Genomic DNA, 18,903 nt, shown 5'->3' on the forward strand with positions numbered 1-18,903 from the left:
TTGAAACAGTAAATATTTTTGTGGCTAAGGAAATAATGTCTATCTCAAGGTTATAGGAGGCAGCTGGTGGCAGTAGGGCTGAAAATTAGGTTTCTGGCTCCTGGTCTGTACGAGGCTGCCTTACATTTTATGGGCTCAGAATATGTGCTTTCTTTATCTTAATGGACTAAAGATTCCCCACTTTTGTTTTACTCTTACAAAAGCAGCCACCCCCTGGCTTGTTTTCACAGTTGTTTTGAGTCTGAGTCATTTCATTGACTTTGCGTCGGGATACAAATGTGAATAAAGTGTGTTCTTCGCTAGATTCTAAGTTTAAATCTCATTGTATCCTAAATATTACTGTGTGCTCTGATAAATGTACAGGTAGCCACAAAGCCAAAATGGGAGCACATTTAATTGCAAGTTTTGTTTTGGGTGTGGAGATGTGGAGTGGGGATACATAAGCTTTGTTTTAAGGATTAGTAAGAGATGAGGATTATAGACCAAGATCTGGAACCAAGAACTGCAGCTGAGAACTGAGAAGGGATTTGGGGAAGACCCAACTAAGATGGGAAATAATACATCTGCAACAGCAATTTTGAAATATAGCAACCAGAACCAAGGAGTTGAAAAATGCTTTACTGGTACTATGTTCCTCTGGAAAGCCAAGAGCCATTTTGCTGTTAGCATTTGGGCCAAAATTCAACAACAGAGAAAATAAATTTTGATATGTTTTGGGATACATAGTCAAAATGAGTCAAGGCTCAGGTTGGTGTCGTGCCACAATCAACCCTGTAGACCAGGGCCCTTGAAAGAGTGTCAGGAAAGTGGATGGTACGGCTGACACCAAAGACACAGGTCTTTTTTGTGGGTTCAGCTAATGAAGGATTAGTTGAGGGTAGAGACCATTCATTAAATAAACCAGTATGCACTGACCACCCTGAAGTACAGATGTGATCACCACTCAGCTCACTAGCAGGGTTGAAACAGCATGCCTCATTAAACTTACAAACTCCTGGTGTGGAAAACTGGTGAGTGTGTTCCAAAGGGATTATATGCTTGCTTCAATCAAAATGCTATTTTTTCTTTCCCCAGAACTGGGAAATGTTTCTAAAAATTTTTTGGAAACATCAGGATGAGAAAAGTCAGTGTAGCATAGTTAGGAACATGGATAAGTGGGAGTTTTAAATGTCTTATGAGTGACCTTCAACAAGTTTATTACTTTTCTGAACTTCAGTTTTCTCATCTGTAAAATGGGTGTGATGGTTTTTCTCTCAAGGTAAAATGGGTTTCAGAACACTCACTAATGATGGGTGGGGTCCAGGAGGAACCCAAGGTAAATAAAAGTCCGCAATCTTGGACGGAAAGAATACTAATTTTGGACATACTGGTTCTGTTTTTCAGTTGGGATGTTAGGCCAACAGAGGGAATCAGGAGGGAAACTGCCTTTGACAAAGGATAGATTATGATGGGAAAGGAGGAACAGATGTAATGTTCTGACGGTGGAAGCTTTTTTTAAGGTAGATTTTTGGCCGAAGGGGAAAGAGGAGCTAAAGCAATATTTTTAATAGGTATCCATCATACCCTGTATGTGTGCGTATGCACACACCTGACCACATAACATGCCCGTATGATAGAGCGCTCTGGTTCAAGTTTTCTTTGGGCTCTTGTGATATACCTTGTAAGGGGAAGGTTTATTTTGCTTTTTTGCATCGGATTTGCCTGTGCTGTTTGTGTTTATGTGAAATCATGTGGACCTATATGCCATGGGTTAAATTCTAGCATTCCAGTCTGGAGAAAATGTTATGGGTTAGCTATGTTGATACAGGAACCATACATAATAGGATTACCCTAAGCACTATGGGTAAAGGAACAGATGATAAAGTAAATGGAACCAACCCTCTTCAGAGAATTGGCATCAAATGATACAGGAACTGAGTTTTACACTAAGGAAGAGCACTGAGCTTCAGGAAAAGTTAATGAGCTGCTGCCCCGGTTCCCACCTGTTTTCAGCTAGAGTTTTTTTATTGCATGTGATAGAGACTGATTCAAGCTAACTAAAGCAGAAGAGATTTATTGGAGGGTAATAGTGCTTCACAGGATAAAAGAATAGGACTAGATTTGTAAGAGGAAGAAACCAGGCGTCTTCACAGTTATCAATGGGAAGAACTAAGGCAATCCCCAGTGGGATCAGATCTCATGTCTTTCTGACACTTCCAGAGTCAAAAACCCTGAAAAGTGCATCCACTTGGCCTAATGGGTTAATTTTCATGCCATGGCACCTTAGTCTCACCAAGAGTACACAGGACAGCAAAAATCTCCAAAAGAAAGTCAGAGATTGGCTATAATTTTAGGAGGGAAAAGTGTCCTTAACATCAAAATGGAATTATATGTATTGTATTTTTACTACTTACTGTAAACCACTAATTTAAAAGTAACACTTGTATTTTGTCCCTCAAACCACCTTGCCAATGTACTACTCTTAAAAGAACATTATAACATGGCCACAAGAATACACTAAACTGTTTCTCAACTCTTCCCCATGGAAACCTGAGGCCATTTTACCATGGTCAGAGTGGGAGCTTCTGGAGGTCAAATGACAGGTGATGTCGTGGACTGAGTCGTCAGTGGGTATGTGGCATGATGGCTCCCATCCTGTTACCCCATGCCCAGAATGTAGAATGAGAATATATGTATTTAGAAACGGGGGGAGTTTCTTCATTTGTCCCTTGGCCAGTGGAGGAAAGGCTGTTAGGTTTGGAAAGGTCAAGTGCAAACCTCTAGAATTGTACCTAACACCAGCTTGGGGGTTTTTTCCCCCTCATCCTTATCTGCAAAGTAATCAAAATTAGTTTACAGGGACAGCAGTATGCTTTAGTTGCTTTATTTCAGGGCTATCAACTTATTCTCATAATCCTGAAGGATCTTGACCGTGTTGATAATTCAGAAGATCATATTGATCCGTTACACCAATGACATAATGACTGGGTACATACAGGCATATGCTCCTACTGCCTCGCTGTTTCTCCCTTAATTCAGTTGGCCTCATTGGGGAGTTTCTATCAGTTAATGGGAGAGGAAAATGCTTTATGGATCGATGCAGTCACTATGCTGGCATTAGCTGAAAGTGGACAGAGGTAACCCTGAAAGCAGTAGTGGAGGGAAATCCAGTGGGCAGAACTTAGGGTAATACTCGTTTTGCGTACAAGAAGAGATGGCTTGGGTATAGATTTTTTTTACTGATTCATGAGCAGTGGTTAACGGGTTAGTCAGCTGGTCAAAGAGTTGGAAGGAACAAGGATCAAAGATTGGTGACAAAGATGTTGCAAGAATTGTTGGATAGAACTCTTAGAATGAGTATAGAGTTGATAGTTATAGCCCATGTAAATGCCCAGCAGAAAGCATACACTATGCATATCGCTCTCCCAAACCAGATAAATTCGGTAACCCATTCTGTGGGGGGCAGCCACTACGATAGGCCCGTGAATGAAAGTCATGATAGCAGAGACAGCCTGTGTATGAGCTCAAAGAGATGGACCTCCCGTAAGAAGGGTGACCTGGCTATTATCTCTGCAGAGATGCAAACTGGAATGAGAGGCCAGTGCTGAACACAACTTAGTGGTTTGCTAAAGGCTGGACCAGCTAGGAGTTAACTCACTGTGAGGTTAGGTACTATCCTACAGTATATACCTTAAACCTGTCATTTTATGCTGCTTTCTCCCCCATAGCCAGGATGCATGAGTCAAGACATCAAAGGTATGGAAGTGGGACTCACATCACAGAATTAGGCTAGTTGACTCATTGAAGGCATTTTTTTTTTTTTTTTTTTAATTTTTATTGGGGAGCTGTTCTTCCAGGACCCATCAGCTCCAAGTCAAGTCATTTTCAATGTAGTTGTGGAGAGCGCAGCTCACTGGCCCATGTGGGAATTGAACCAGTGACCTTGTTAATGAGCACTGTGCTCTAACCAACTGAGCTAATTGGCTGCCCATTGAAGGCATTTTTGCTTCCCTTGCTTGAGACTTGAGTGGTGAGTTTGGAGGTCTTAGTGCATAAGGAAGTAATGTTTCTTCCAGGGAACACAACCTTGGTTCCATTTGAACTGAAACCTTGAGACAGTTCTCTGATCATTTTGGGTTCTTCATGCCACTGAACCAACAAACAGAAAAGGGAGTCTCTCCAGATACCTCACCTTTACCATCCAGCTCTGTACTCTGGGAAATTCTCTGGTTTGTATGGCCTATAGCAATGGGTTCCCTTGTTCCCTGACTTCTGGTTAGGTTCAGTAAATGGAAGTTACCAGAGAAGACTTAGCAGTTGGAAAGAAAGTGGAGTCATGGTATTTTCCCTGCTGCTCCTTGCAGAGTTGCTTCAGGTCGACTGTGCTACTGAGGGCTACAGCTCTGTTAGGTGACTCTTTCCTGTATCTACAGCCACTCTCCCTGAGATTTAGTACTCTGTCCCCTTACTCCTGTAGGTCTAAGGTCGTAATGCCTCCCCGGGATTATTAGTCCTGGAAGACTTCATCCATTATTGATTTTCCTTAATTCTGACCACACTGTTGCCCTTAGTCCCTTTATTCAACTTCCTTTAATTACCCCACTTGAGTGTCCCATCTGTTTCCTGCCAGGACCCTGAACCAGATATTTCATAGTAACGTGTTTTGACATTTCTAGAGCTGAAGTGATATTCTCTAAATTTGTTCCCCATTCTATGTCATCTATTCCTTCCTCTACCTTATTTTCTGTATTAACATTATTTTTGTCTCCCAGAATCTCTTTGAGCAGCTTACCTCCATTCCGTTTGGTTACAGTAGCATTACCAATAACAGGATATTTTCCCTTGGCCACAGAAGGATTGTCATATGACACAAACTAGAACTCATCGAATTATTCCAGGAATTTATAAATTGGGCAGTCAGACACAGAGAGAAGTGGCTAATTAGAATTGAGTCTTAGGGCAAGAACCCTAAGAGACAGACCCTGAATTTCTGCCTCAGATTCCCTGAAGTTGCCCTGGTTCTTGCTTGGGTGTGAGCTCTTCCTTTGATTTGGTGAGATCCCAATATAGAGTAAGACTCCAGCAGTCTACACCCTGAGAGGAGAAGTGAACAACAAATAAACCCTCACAGGGACTAAAGATGAGTTCCAAATCATCTTCATACATGATTGGATTCAGTTAATTTAGAATTACTAGTGCCCTAAGTTTTTACAAGAAGCAAATGTAAATCCTCTCTGGGGGAAGGGAAAAAAAAAGATCCTAAGCTTCAACTTATCTCTACTTTTTTACATATGATGTCTTAACATCCAAGTAAAAACAAGTATACAAGGAGACAGTATTTTAAAGTTTGATTTTTAAAATCTAAGGAAACAATAGATAACTGAAAAGGATCCCCAGGGTATTCAAATAATATCAGAAATTGACTTTAAAAAAACTGCTTAATATGGACAAGGAAATAAAAGAAGACTAAGAATTTCATTACCAAAAAAAGATTCTTGGTACTAAAAAATTAAAAACCAATTAGAACTCCATTGATGGGTTTAACAGCAAGTTAGATTCTGATTAAGAGAATTAGTGACTAGAAAAAGAAAATATCCAGAAAGAAGCACAAAAAACCAATGGAAAAGTACAAATAAATGTAAGAGATAAAGGAGAGAGCATGAAGAGTTCTAATAATGGATAATTGGAGTCCAAGAAAAAGGATGATAATGGCTCAGGATTTTCCAAAACCGATAAAAACACAAAGCCGCAGAATCAAGAATCGCTGTAAGTCTTAGGCAAAATAATAAAATCACAAGAATATCGTCGTAGTATGATACCAAAGAGAAAAGGAGTATCTGAAAAGCAGCCAGTAAGAAACAAGCAGCAATAAGATAGTCAACTTAATAACAATAGACTTTAAGACAATAGATTCATGTCTTCAAAGTTCTTCAAATTCTTTGCTCTTCTCCATATCCTTAAAGTATGAAGGTGAAATGACAATTTCAAACAAATAGTATCACCACAGACCCACCCACTGGACAGGAAGTACATAAAGTAGAGACTTGAAGATGCAGGAAGGAATGAAAGTCAACAAAAGGGAAATGTGTAAGTAAATACAAATGAATGTAGACTATAAATAACAGTAAATTTGGGGGTTATATTAAAATGTATTACAGGGGCAGCCAGATGGCTCAGTTGGTTAGAGCGCAAGCTCTCAACAAGGAAGTTGTCAATTCAATTCCCACATGGGATGGGATGGGATGGGGGCTGTGCCCCCCGCAACTAAAGATTGAAAACAGCAACTGGACTTGGAGCTGAGTTGCGCCCTCCACAACTAGATTGAAGGACAACAACTTGGAACTGATGGGCCCTGGAGAAACACACTGTTCCCCAATAAAACTTTAAAAGAAAAAATGTATGACAACAGTTGCATGTAGGTTGCTAAAGAGGGTAAATAGTGTTTAAGTGTTCTAAGGTTCTTAACACTTGGGGAAGAGGTAAAACAATCAAATACATGTAATCTCTGGTAATCATTAAAAATATTAAAAATAGAAAATAATGTATTAACTAACAAGTTAATAGAATGGGAAAAGAATTAAAAAGCAATTGGAAGGGAAAAGAAAAGAACTAGGAGGACATACAATACATAGTAAGATGGTAGATTAAGCATATACATATATACACGTGTGTGTCAGTAATAACTACATATAAATAGATGCTTCAATTAAAATGTTGAAATAGTCAAATGGGATTACATACACAAAATATAGATTAAAGAAAGGCATACCTGAAGATAAAGGAATCTGATATAAATAAAATATAAGGACATAGACACACTGAAAAAGTTACAGGAAAGTTTAATGTAAAAGGATAAGATACAACCTGCAAACTAAGCCATGAAATGAGCTGTATTATTAATATTCGACCAAGTGGAGTTTAAGGCAGAAAAGCATTGCTAGAGACAAAGAGGGACATTAATATTGATAAACATACAGAAAAAAACTACATGATTTTTTAGCATTTCTGGGCCATTGACGAAGATATGAAGTACTAGGTAAGTAGGTGATGGCTCTGAAAATGTTCTTAAGGAACAAAATGAATTAATTGAACTTAGAGAAACACTGACTAGAGGAAATCAAGAGCTGACAAATTCTGCAAAGTCAATACCAATGACCAAGAAGAGCCAGCAAGCCGGGATCATTGTAAGCTGGGAAACGGGAGTTAATTTCTAAATAGTTATTTCTATGAAGCAGAAACTTAAAATATCAAGAAATGTTTCAGCAGCTCAAGGTATAATAGTAACATGCTAATCATTAAAAAAAAATTAACCTTTCGAGCTGAATTAGAGCCACCCCTTTGTGTTTGTTCTGTTACTGACATCTGCTGCACTGTTTTGTTTCCTAGATCGACATTAAACACTGATGTACCTTAAAAATGTCAACGGGAAAACAGTAATCGTGTGTATGTTACTGTATTTACTGTTGGTTTTGTACTGAGTTTGGAAAGCATCCTCCATAGGATGTCACAGTATAGTCAGTACTCTAGATATTTTGAAGGTTTGTATGGTGCATTTTGGCGTTGGAACCCAATGGATTTACATATATTCTTTGGAAACTAATCTGTAAATCAGGAAAGTACTTACCTACAGAGATATTCGTCCCTTCAAAAAAGCAAAGAAATTGGTCAGCACGTATTGGCTGCAGGCATTGTGTATAACGCTAGGGGGTGATACAGTATTACTAGAAGGAAGGAACATAGCCTGACAAGTGTAAGGTTTGGCAGATTCATCTTGAGGGCAAGTATAAAATGGTTAAGAGCTGGTATAACAGTTTAGTAAGTACCACGTTATTTTTAAATTTCCATAATGTGATCAAGCGGACAAAGGTAAAGAAGGAGATCAAAAGGAGTTAATAAGTATAGGTCTTTTGGGACAAATAACCTACTAACTAATTAAGATGAACTTGGGTGTATTTTTCTAGTCTGCTAAATTTTAATTTAGTATTTTCATTTTGTTAATGATATTAAAAATTATTTTTACCAGTTGTAAAAACAAAACTTCTGCAGTGATAATGCATTGTTAAAATATATTTAATTAAGTAAGATTTTACTTATCAAGCAGTTCTCAAATTAGGGTGTGCAGGTCTCTGAACACATTTTCAGAGTTTTAAAGGATTTTTTTCTCTTTAAAAAGCTCAATACAGGATAAAAGTATTAAGTATACCATCATACACACTGGCCTTCATAATTGAGTAACTAGAGTAAGACATGAACCAATGGGGGGAGCTAAGTGAGAGCGCAGCCCCCCAAAAGTAGGTCAAAAGGTTACACTAATGCAGGGAGACACCCTAATGGTGCCACCACTGGGAAGAGCCAATGGGATGCTCAGTGGAAATATGATTTGGAAGGGAGCCAGGGGAGGTGTGTGTACCTCTACACGTGCACATGCAATGGCGTAATATGTTAAGATTCAAAGGCCAATATTATATGGGTGGGACATGGGTCTTCACTTCTTTCCTAATGTTCTTATTCTAATCTTTTCTCCCAAGCAACTGTCCTTTAACTCATCAACTTAAGGCTGTTCAGTTCATATATTTATTTCCTTGCTTTAGTTTCTAAGCTGTGATTAATAGTTGGAGAATTCACTGGGAATACCTAACACATGCACCGTGCTGTGAGCCTGGCTGTGTTCTAAGGGCTGGACCTGCGTAAACTGATTTACTCCTCATGACAGCCCTGCACTGGGGTTGGGAGACTATTTTACAAGGCTGGCTGTGACCTTACTGCTGCGTACCTTCCCAGCCCTACCCGTTGTCATGTCCTGTTTGCTCAGCACTCGCCATGCTCAACTTCCCACGACGTGAGCACCCTGTGCTGTAAGATCACAGCGAGTCTGGATTGTACTCTTATTGCCAATTCTCCGTTTCTCCCGCAGTGTCTACCCTTCTCACACCAAATTCATGGGATTAGTGTGATTGTTTCCCCTATTTACAGCCGAAGAGGGAAAAGTAGCTTAGAGAAGTTAAACGTTATGTCTATGGTGACACACTTCAGAGAGGGATAATGTTCCTGGAAAAAGGGTGAGCTTTGGATCCAGAAGTTATCCATCTTCCGCTCTGTCGTTTATTGGCTTGAACTTCCAAGAATCTTTATTTTCACAGATAAAGAGACAGGTTCTCAGAGTGGCATGTTGTGAAGGGTTTTGATAATGGGAGTGCCAACTTAGGCATGAGACAAAGGCAGAAAACTAGGGGAAGAGCAACAGAATGGAAAGGAAACCATGTTTCCAAGAGGTGGTGGTAAAGTGTGAACATGACCACACTGATGAAACCCGGCGAGTGCACAGCCTGTGCCTGGGACTAAGGAATCGGGGCATCTTAGATGATACAGGAAGACGAGTGCGGAGAATGGACAGCAGAGGGAGCCCTGGATACGTTTTGCTCATCAAGTCTGGACTCAGAAGAATGAGAAAGACATTTTCTCTGGTGCCTCCCCCCCACCCACCCCCATTAGCTTGTTTCTCCCATTCTCATGTTTACTCATACCATTTATGAAGGTACCATTTCCCTAACAGAAGTGACTGAAGTGCTAGCAGCTGTTCCCCTTCTCACAAGGCCCTGTGAGGTTGCTTTAATCCTCAGCAGGAAGCTGCTGAGAGGAATTGAATAACTGCCCCCAGTTCAGTTACACAACTGATAAGTCATTGAGTTAGGGCTCTGGGATTCTAAAGTGCAACCTCCTCAACCCAAAGTCTCTTCTCTGTGCCCCTGGATCTCTTCTAGACCTATAGCCCCCTCTGCAAATGCAACCCTGGGAACAAATGGGGTTAGAAAGGAGAGTAGCATAGTCGGTTCATTTTAGCAGGGACATTTTAAAAATTCTTTTACTGAAATGAAGTGCCCCACACCCAGCAATCCCGTAGGAGAGAAATGTGGGGGCTGGTGGCAATGGAGGTAGCAAAGGTGTGGATTTGGGCTTTAAAATCCGTAATTTCCATTACCTCCTCTGTTTCTTAAGAACAGCTCACATAATCTTACATCCAAACCTTTGCAAATACAGCTTCAAAACCCTACCCTGGCTGCGCCCTTCCAACTTTCCCTAAACTCCATGGTGGCAGCTGTTAGAGGCAGTATGCAAACTTCCCTCCTGTGAGTGATCGTGGGTTAGCACACTTGGGAACCCCAAAAACAAAACAGCTCCAACTACATATCTTTAATTGCTAAAAATAGAGACTCCTGTCTTCCCTTCTGGGACTTCACCATGCAGCTCGGCAGGGGACCAAGTCCTTGGGGGACTCAGCAAAGACTTGGTGACAGGCTGATTGATGGGTTCCCGCCTCTACCTGCCCTCCCCTCCACTCGGGCAGGCTCTGGCCCAGGTCTACCGTCCAGCTGCCTGAGGGTCTGCTTTTCTTTGTTGACTCAGCACCAATGAGTCAGGGCCAAGATCAGCTGGGGGTCGGGGGAGTACTGCAGGATACTGGGAAGGGAGAAAGGCCAAAGGAAGACATGCCTGGGGGCATCTGAACGGAGGGCACTGGGGTTGTGGTCAGACAGGCCTGAGCAGGAGGCTGACCTGTTTCTGCCATTGGCCACTGGCTGTTGGTAGAACAGTCTTGTAGAAAAACAGAAGGGGTTACTCAAATCACGTTGCTTAGGACCCTAAAAATTCCCAATCTTGTCCTCGTGCTTCAGCTCTGCTCCCTTAGAGATGCCAGAATGGAACCCAGTCTCCATGAACTCTACTGAAGAGAAGACAGATGAGTGAAATTCCCAGATAAACCCCAACAGCAATTCAGCCATGTCCTTTTGCCAGAGCTGCTGAGGATCCAAACAAAGTGGCTGATGACATTTGGGGGCAGGTAGGTAGAGGGAACAGAAATTAAGAAATCAGCCTTCCAGTAACATGTAGGGAGGCGGGAGTGGATGGGAAGAGGTAAACCAATGACGCCGTTCTTGCTAACAGTCAGGCAAGACAGTTAAGTCCACGTTGTCCCCAGAATCCTAGACCTCAGAGCATCCTGAGTCATTGCTGGGGGGGCTACTTTGAGGTTGCCGCATCCAGTTCCATCATTCTAAAGAGAAGGAGGTGCAGATCCAGAGCAGTGCAGTGACCTACCCACAGTCCTGCAAGTAGGTGGCGACAGAGCCAAAGCCTGATTCAAGGCCCTCGCTGATGAGGAGGACCCAGGCTCACATCTCAGCAGGCCTCGGGAGTTCAGGGTTTGTGGGCACAGGTTTGTGGATGAGACGTTCATTACTGCCCAGGGGCTAAGAGACTGGAGGCCTTTGGTTTGACATTTCTGACCCTTTGAAGGAACCAGTCTCTTCAGGTTAGTTGGACTCGTGAGCTTTTTTTCATTCTCAAGAGCAAGGTCATTAAGAGACCAGGCCACAGAGAGTGAAAATGATCTTTCAAAAAGCCTTGGGTTTCTGTCTAACAGAAGAAGGGAGATGGATGCAGGAAGGTCCGTTTATTGCAGTGTCTAAGTGGTCTCGAGAAATGGGAGGTCTATGTTCTGCCAATGCCGTTCTGTGAAAGGAGCAGGGCTTCCACTCTTGGGAAAACTCCTATGCCTGCTCCTTTCTTAGGGGCTAAGGAGTGCCTGTTGTAAGGATTAGCAGAATAAAAGGAACAAAGTTCCCTAGGGCCTGGGGCTACGAACCTGAGTCCAGAGCCACAAGATGAGGCCGCACCCCTCACCCTGGCCTCCGCCAGGAGAGGTCCCCCTCCCTGGCCATCACTTTTGTAAGCGATTTTCATCCATATATAAAAACCTGGCAAGAGCAAGAAGGCTTTCTGCTTTGGCGGCACATTTCTCACACAGCAAGACAGCGACTTTGGAGAGGGAAGTAGCTGGAGGGACCTCTTGAACCCGGGAGGGGCCGTCCTCCTGTGAGGACTGGGGCACTCACTCCGGTTCTCCAGTCCTTCCTTCAGGACATTCAGAAAGCGGTAGAAACGATTTTCTTAACCCCACAAGAGTAGGGCAGTGGTGAAAATGGGTTTTGGTTTCAAAATTGAAATCCTCGGGTAGTTGTTACCATATGGCAATGTCACAGCCCTAGTGAGTCAGAAGGAGAGGATCTTAGCCATGACCCCACAGGTGCAGCACAGAGGTCAAGAGACGAGGCTCCCACAGGCCGTTTCATCCATCCATCACGTTATTCTTAGTGTCTGTGTTTCCCTGAGCAACTTTCCTAAGCGCTCCAGGCCTCTGGCCCTTTGTCTCTAAAATGAGGATGATAATAGTCACACCACCTCATAGGGCTGTTATTCTAAAGTGCTCAGCCTGACACATGATAAACATCCAATTAACATTTGATATTATTATGTTGTTATTCTTTCCCTCACTTGACAGGAATGGAAACTAAGGCTCATGGAGGTATTTTTAAGAAATATATTTTCTTAAAATCATAAAACCAGGCTAGTTGTGCATGAACATTTTCACTGATTGAAAAAAGTGGACATGCAGGGGGCGGCTGGTTAGCCCATTTGGTTAGAGCGCGGTGCTCTTAACAAGGTTGCTGGTTCGATCCCCACATGGGCCACTGTGAGCTGCGCCCTCCACAACTAGTTTGAAACAACTACTTGACTTGGAGCTGATGGGTCCTGGAAAAACACACTTAAATAAATAAAAGTTAAAAAAAAAAAAAAGACATGCAGGCATCTGGACACGAGCCAGGACAGGCCAGGTTATGTGGTATAACAACTCCCAAATGCCAGCGCTTAGAGCAAAACTGTTCGCTGCTTGCCCATCCTCTCTGTCCACTGTGGGTCAGCTCGGGGCTCTTCTTGTCATTGTCAACCTTCTGGGACCTGGACATTCAAAACACAAACCTGTTCTTACAGCATCCATCTGGGAGTGATGCTGGTCACTGCTGCGCACGTTCCTTGACCAAATCAAACCACACGGCCCTGTGGGAGGGCAGCAGTGTGGGAAGCATGTGCTCCTGGCGAGGTAACCAGACATTGATGGAGAATTGTGCACTTTATGATACTCTGCGATGTAAACAAAGGTAATCTTAGTGTGAGTGGTCTCTGACATGAGCCGATGAAACACGTGCCCCAAGATGTCAAATAGGTATGAAGGACTAAGAGACAGTAAAAGGAACATCTGCTGATGACCAGTCCTTGAAATAATTTCTCAAAACCCCCAAACCATGGACAAGATCGAAGTCTCCATTTCTTAAAAAACAACCACATAGTCATATGGCTCATCCTCGGATGGGGAAGTCTTTATACTACAACATCACAGAGGGTTCGCTTCCTCCTCCCATCCTGAAGTGCTTACCACCCGGCCGTCCCATCGTATCCCCTGTGTGGGTCATTCCATTAACAGGCGCTGAGCTAGTGCTGACCACCGGTCTAGATGGTGGAAAGAGAAGGGGACAAGCCCTTGTTCTCAAGGAATGGGAGGAGACTACTGGTGGCGAAAGGAGCAGTCAAGTCAACAGAAGGAGTAGTGTAAAGTGAGTGCTGGTGTGGTCTGGGAGCTGGGGAGCCACAAAGGAGCCAGAAAAGTTCATACAGGAAAGCTGACGTTGCTGGAATTTCATTCTTAAGGCGGGGTGGGAATTACGCAATTGGTTGAAGTTGTGAAATAATGTTGAGGACAAAATGTATATTCCTTAAGAAGCAAGTATTCAGACTTCCTGGTATTTCTCATTTATTAGCAAGCATCTTGTCCAAAAGTTGGGCATTGGCAATACATTGGGTAGTTAAATGACACGGTTCGTGCCCTTTGGGACTTAATCTGTAAGAATGGGTCTGGGGTCACCCACAGGTGCAGACTTGTGGGGCCCACCCCAGAGTTTCTAGGTGTGAAATCCAGAAACTGGCATTTTAAACAGATGACTATCATAATTTTGTCACGCTCAAAATTTGAGGGTTACTGCTTAAAAGGCAGCCATAATATTGGTGAATGTGGAGAAGACCCAGGGAAAACGGGATGAGTGTATTGAACAAAGAAGTACATTAGAGTAATAAATATTTGTGTTACCTGTGAGTCAGGGGCCAATGCCCTTTGAAGTGTGGTACAAAGGTTAGAGAACTTGGCATTTCTTTGGCCAGGCTGCTGTTGACTTCAATTCAGGACTCTCTCCAAGCCTACTCTCTTATGCTAACATGTTTGTTGTTTTTTAAATTCGTGTTGCCTTTTTATCTCTTCCAATAAAACGATTCAATGGTGGAATCCGGTACGCACTTTGCGTGCAACAGCCAGTTAGGGGTAAAGTGATTGGTGAATGAGGAATAACGACATCTGTTGGCTGAGAATTTATAACGAACTCGGAGTGTCTCATTGAGCTTCAGCCAGTTTTGTGGGGTAGGTCTTGTACTAGCCTCATTTTGCAGTTGAGGAAACTGAGTTTGGAGAGGATAGGCAATCTGCCCAAGGTCACATAAGGTAGTTGGTAAGCTAGCTGCGCTGAGAAATGATGGACTTCTTTGGGAATTTAGCCTTTGGGACGATTCCTCTGACTCTGAGGACCCTGTGTAAATAGTTTGCCTCATTTGCAGCCAGGCTGCGTCTGACAGAGAACTCATTCCCCATGAACCCCACCCTGATCACTTGATCCCCCTGGTGAATCCTGGCATCCTTTCAACACTGCTAGAACAAGAATGAGGTGGTCCAGGTAAGTGGGAGGGAGAAGAAGCAGAGAGGGTCAAAGCAAAGGTCAGAAAATGGAGGCGTCCGTCTCCTACTCCCCAAGGTCAGCAGGCTGGCTGTAATATGCTGGACCAACTTTGGCAGAACTGGGACGGTTTATATGGCCTGCCGTCCTCCTCCCCTCCCCTCAGCTGTCTCCCTCACCCCTGCCCCCTCGCCTTTTAGCTCAGTGGTCTCCTTCCTGTCCCAAAGGGACTGGGAACTCTCTCAAGATGAAAGAATTAGGGAGCTGGTGTGTTACTCTCTCCAGGGGCACGTCAGTGCTTTAAGCATGAGGCCAGTTTGGGGAACTGCATAATCCAAAGGAACAGATGATTAAGGGGCGAGTGTAGGCTAGGAAGGAATTGCCATTGTCAGTTATTATGGAGAATGCCAGAGAGCTGTTTTCTGACCTCTGGTGAGAGGAGAACAAGCCATAGAACCAAGGACCCTGGAGAGTCTCCTTCCCTTGTCATGACCTTGAGGTATCCAGTACCAGCAGCAGTAGGAGATGGCTTTGGCTCTAGGAAACTAGGCTAGAATTGCAAGTCTACCAAATGCTTGCAGTGGCTTCGACAAGTCTCTTCACCCCTGTTATGCTCATTTTCCCCATGTGTTGAGTGGGAGTAGAGGGGCCTGCCTGCCTGCCCACCCCGTAGGTGGCTACACGCTCAAACGAGAGGGTATGCGAAGCGAAGCTAGTTCCAGCTGCATGGCATGCATATGCCACGGGGGAGTGGTGTGGAGTGAGAAAGGAGATACGGAGTCCCCGGGGACAGGTGCTTTATGAATGACCACTCCGAGTCCAGTGGAGGATTCCTACCTCATCCCACGATGGGCGTGAGTGCGGGTCACCAGCTGACCTGTAATAACAGTCAGAAAGCAGTGGAGGGGTCTAGCCCAGAAGGTGGACTTGAGCCCCACTACTTGGGTATTTCTGCCTCTGCCTCTCCCTAGCTTTGTGACTCGGGGAAGGTATTTAACATCTTCAAACCTCAGTGTCCGCATCTGTAAAGTGAACATAACAACGATCCCTAGCTCAGCAAGTTGCTCTGAGATTTAAATGAGACAAGATTGCAGTGCTTAGCAAAATACTTGGTGCAAGAGAGAAGCCTGGGAGTGCTAGCTGTTATTATTATCGTTATTATATTTGACTGCAGAACTAAGCTCAGTCCAGTGCTTTCTGGTTGCTCACGGGGCCTGTGCTGAAGAGGCCTGAGGGACACAGGCTAAACATTTAGCGAGTCCAGGAATTAATTAAGTGGATAAGGGGTGCAATCAATAAATAATGCATCGACACTTGTACATAGCAGGGATGGGTAATTGCATATCTAATTGGTTGGCTCTGTCTGCTGTGTGCTCTCAGGTGTAGAAGTCAGAGGGGTCACACAGCAGTCCCTGTGCTGCCACACCCTGTGTGACAGACTCTCTCTCTTGCCTAGCAGTCCTCCCTTGGGTCCCTGAAGGTAAAGAGAAGTTGTGATTATGACGGGGAAGCTTTTCATCTGCTGCTCCCAACCTTGACTCACCTTCATCTGTACGCATTCTCAGCCCCCCTGCCCCTCCAAAGCATTCTCCGTTCCCTACCCCGCAGCTTCAAGTGGAATGAAAAGGAGGCTGCAGGAGAGCAGTTGTGCTCCGTTATGGAAACCAAAGATCTGATTGGCACCCGCTTGCAGTTCCTAGCTTACATTGTCAGTTTCTTTCTACTTCTGTCTGGGTCAGCCTTCAAGAAGCATCACCCCCCCCCCCCATTTGTTTTACTTAATGGTGATTCTGGGAAACCTTGAACATGGGTTTCTTGCAGAGCCTTGATGATTTATGGAGTCACCAAAAAAAAAGGGTTCATGGGAGGTGCCAAAAGAGGGAGGGGCAGCCCCTTGCTCAGCAGGTTATTTCAGGAATGGTTTGTGTGGGGAGGAGGGCATTAGACCCCCTGGCTCCCATCACCTCCACACTTCAGCAGCACCTGTGGAGGTGGGAATGGACAGGAGGCGCTCTGTTTGACAGTGCCAATGAGGGTGGGGGCGCACATCTCTCTTCTCGTTTAGGACTGGCATTCTGGAGGGTGCATTGGTTTCAGAAGTAGTGAGTGTGAGTTTCTACCTCTGCTGTCACTAGCTCTCAGTGCCTATTACTTCTGAGCTTTGTAGGCGTTAAGACACTTTGAATCCCCCCCCAAAAAAAAGATACCAAAAAGAAATTGCAAGATCAAAATTAACATATTTAACCGAAACTTCTTATGTCACCTTCATTAATTATTAAATTTAGCATTTAAATTTTTCCTATGAAAACAACTTTTAGTTGAGGTTTTTGTATTTTGCAGGAATTCCAGGGACTACAAATATTAAGATACCAAGGAGTCATAAACAACCACAAATTTAATAAGTTACTGATAGTCAAACCACTTCAAAAGCTAAATTAGAAATATTTATTAAAATACCAGGGACGCACAAGCAACCATAAATTTAATAAATTGCTGATAGTCAAACCACTTCAAAAGCTAAATTAGAAATATGCTTTAGCCATTACGTGGACAAACTTCTTTCAATGTGGGTACATTTAGACATGCTTGACGTGATGGAGAGCCTCCAAAGAACAAGGGCCCAGGGCCTCTGGAAGTCTTGAGCTCCCTGCCAGCAAGCCGTGACAAGTCACCTCCCTTCCCCGACACTTTCTTTTTGTTTGCTAAGGGTGTCAAGTTAGAAGCGCCCTCATTTTTTTCCCCATCTAAAAATCTGTGAATAGTCTTGCTAATTTTTCTTCTCTTATCACTTTAGTTTTCAGCCCATAAGATTGAAAGGATGATCAATAATCAAGCAATTAATTAATAGGAACCAGCCTAGGGCTCCTGAGGAGGCAGCTGGAAGGTCTGTGCGGTGTTGCTCTGCACCAGCTCTTAGCACAGGGCCTCATGACCACAGCCACCTAAACCCTCCAGGCCTCAGTCCCCTTCTGCCACCCCACCCCTTTCCCAGCTTCCTTTTCCACATCCAGGTGTCTCGTTTCCTGCTGCAGGAGGCTCTGAACACTCAAATTCAACAGAATTCCAAGTTCCTCTTGGAAAGAATTCCGTGAAAGCCAAGGTGATGGAACTAGGAAGGGAAGACAGCATCTATTTATAACATCTTTAGTCTCCATTAAAAAAAATTTTTGTTTTGTGGCTTAAATCCATATAGTTCAAACACTGAGTTTCATTAGTGCTTCTCTGTCTTTTCAAGGTGCTGTTATGGGCACCAGGGCTGAGCTTTGCAGCTCAGGGCCAGAGCTGAACAAGCCTGCTGCACCCAAGTACGGCATCTGTGAAGCAAGCGCAGAGAGAAGCAGAGTGCGGGGCCTTTGAAATTACATTGTCCAGCTTCTCCTGAGACCCTGGGAGGGAAAAAGTCTCCCCCAGGGCTGTGTGGCTCATTGAAAGGCAGAGCTAGGCCTAGAAGAATTTTTTATTTCTGGTCCAGTGCTTTCTGCCGCTGTATAAGTGTGGAATGAAGGTTTTTCTTCTCAAAGAGATTTGTCTTAACATCCCTATCCTGTATCCACTCAGGACACACAGATTTTGGAACCAATGAGACCTGCAGTGAAAGCCTCGCCACCTCTTAATAGCCTTTCCATCTCAAGCAACCTCTCAGAGCCTCAGTTTCCTTATCTGTAAATGGGCCTGGGGCTGCCTGGGCCACAGCAGTGTGTTGTGGCTTCAGTGAACGCACGCAGGTGGGATGCACCTGGAGCGTGCCCAGTGTACGGCAGGCACTCGGCGTTGTCCGAGGAATCTGGACTCGCTGGGATTGTTCTGTAGCTTCTCATCTGGTACATCTTGTAAAAGCTCTGCTGTTACTTTGACTTCCTTCATATCTCTATAGAGATGGACACACAACCGATGCTGAAACATTTCTGCTGAACGAAAGAAGGCCACAAAGAGCAACATCTCTTTGGAACTCACCCCACAGGAAGGGCAGAGGCTGTTGTAGAATTTCCTGGAGTTTGTATGCAATCTGAAGGGGAACACCTGCTTTCTGCAGGTGTGGGGGCCATGCGGGGAATAGAACAGCCAGGCCAACCTCTCATTTTACAGATCAGGAGACTGAGGCTCGGAAAAGGAGGGAATGGCCCACGGTCCCCCAGAGGCGGCTCTGCTGAGCTGGGCCTCTTCAGGCTGGCCAGGGTGGAGACCAGCTAAAACATCGTGGGGTATGAGGCCCTTGTACTTTCATGGGTTTCAGCCTGCCTGTCCCTGCTTGGAGCCCAGGCACGTTCACAGCTGAACAAGATGTGGCAGGAAACCATGAATCAAGGGG

Source organism: Rhinolophus sinicus, linkage group LG01, assembly GCF_036562045.2.
Source record: "Rhinolophus sinicus isolate RSC01 linkage group LG01, ASM3656204v1, whole genome shotgun sequence".
In the NCBI taxonomy this organism is placed as follows: Eukaryota; Metazoa; Chordata; class Mammalia; order Chiroptera; family Rhinolophidae; genus Rhinolophus; species Rhinolophus sinicus.